Below are 1961 nucleotides of genomic sequence, written 5' to 3' on the forward strand. Positions count from 1 at the left end.
GAGCTCGATGGCCCATAACTACGCAACACAGCGTCGCACCTGCAAAGATGTTTAGATTTAAGGACTGTGAAGCAAAAATATACCATTGACAGGTGAAATAACCAAACAGAGGTTATTTGTATGTTAAACTTAAGGCACGAATAGTGGCAAATTATTTAGTTGTCACATCTAGGTAGCATGCGCCACCACCGCCCGAGTAGAAGGAGGAGGAATCAACATTTATTCGGCCCGAAATACTTCGGTGGTGCATGCAGGCCCTAGACGGTGTGGTTCCCTAGTTGCGGGACCCATATGTTACCAGCAGCTCTTGGCCCCTGTCCGTGAGTGCGAGCTGAATCGATAGGGCGTGGCTGGATAACAAGGTCTCCTATCGCTCAGGGGTTGGGGATTGGGGGTATTGGCGGGAAGGGGAGGAGGGAGGGGGGTCTTGAGTTTCGTGCATTTTGCCAAAATGTGCAGCAGGGTGCCCTTTTCTGTTTTGCTAAAAGGACAGAGCATATCGTGTTTGCGCAGGGTACATGTGGTTCATCAGTACGGGATGCGCTAGCGATCCCGCCTATGCTCGACACAGGATCGTTTGTTGCTGCCTGGTGAGTTTAGGGTGCGGTTCTAGCAGTCTCCACCTTTCCTCTCGGTACATCCGGGTAATCTCCCGAAAGCTGGAAACCGGATGCGGTAGCTCTTCCGGCTCGTGCTCGCCCCGGATCGTCATTTCTCGGCCATAGTAGTCTGCGATGGTGTTCCCTGCTACCTGCGAGTGAGCCGGGACCCACACGAGCTCTATGGCTTTCCCGGAGGCTTTCACTTGGATAGAATCGCTCGGGACGCGGAGGAGATTACCCCTCTGCGGAAGCTTCTGTAGGCTGTCTCGGAGTCGGTGACCACGGTGTCCACGCTCGACTGTGCGAGTGCGAGGACCACGGCCGCTTCTTCGGCAACTGCGGGTTCTGTTGTCTTTATGTACGCGCTGATCATCAGCCTGTCTTTTGACGTTACCACCACCGCTGCACGGTCACTGTTTCGTAGCGAGGCGTCCACGCAGAGAACCCTGGGGGCCTTTTCCAGCTTCCAGGATATGGCTAGGCCTGCACGGTGCACTTCGCGTCGTCCTTGCCAGGCGTCATGTTCCAGGGAAGGGGTCTGATCTAAATGGTCGTCTTCCAGTCTTCCGGAAGGGTTTCCTTGAGGGGTACTGGCTCAATCTGCAATTTCATCTTGCGTAGGACAGCTCGTCTGTGTTTCTTGTGACTGAGCTGGTTCTCTGATTAGAGAGGTAGCCATCAATGAGCACCTCCACCGTGTTATGGGCGCCCATGTCTAGCAGTCTTTGCGTGGACGAGTATATGGGCATGATCAGTGCTTGTTTCGTTGCCTTACGAAGCATCGTGTTTAGGGTGTCCCCATTCGCCTTCGTCAGTTGGAGACAGGGGGCGGAGTAGGTAACCCGCGACACGACGAACGCGCGTATCAGGCGCATGGCATCGTCCTCTTTGAGGCCTCGGTTTCTGTTGATACCCTTCTAATCATACTGAGTATCTGTTTGGTTATAGTCTTGATCTTTGTGACGGTGGTGTGTTCCGGTCTGAAATAGTAGGCCGAGGATCCTAATCTGCTTTGTTGGCTTGATGTCCGTTCCGTCGATGGTGACGATCACGTTCGGCGGCAGCTCTTTCTTGGATTTTCCCGGTTGGATCATAAGCAGCTCTCATTTCTGGGGAACGCAGCCCAGTCCGCGCGACAGGTCGCGCGACTTTGCGTACTCGTGCACGGTCGATGCCGCCTTCTGCGAGGCTTCCTTCATCCAGGCATCAGACCCGGCTCGAGCCGTCCACACCGTAATATCGTCGGTGTAGAACGCGTGGTCCACGCCTTTGATTTGCTTGAATAGATCGGACAGGTGCAGGAGGGCCAGATTGAGGAGCAGGGGCGACAAGACCGATCCCTCTGGGGTGCCCCTGTCA

General features: G+C 54.6%; 1 pseudogene; it reads right to left on the minus strand.

The window, feature by feature from the left end:
- Positions 1 to 274: 274 nt before the first annotated feature.
- On the minus strand, positions 275 to 1351 carry LOC146192370 (uncharacterized; annotated as a pseudogene).
- Positions 1352 to 1961: the final 610 nt, after the last annotated feature.

This window comes from Amblyomma maculatum, chromosome 4 (genome assembly GCF_055883805.1).
Source record: "Amblyomma maculatum isolate TAMU_Amacu chromosome 4, ASM5588380v1, whole genome shotgun sequence".
In the NCBI taxonomy this organism is placed as follows: domain Eukaryota; kingdom Metazoa; phylum Arthropoda; class Arachnida; order Ixodida; family Ixodidae; genus Amblyomma; species Amblyomma maculatum.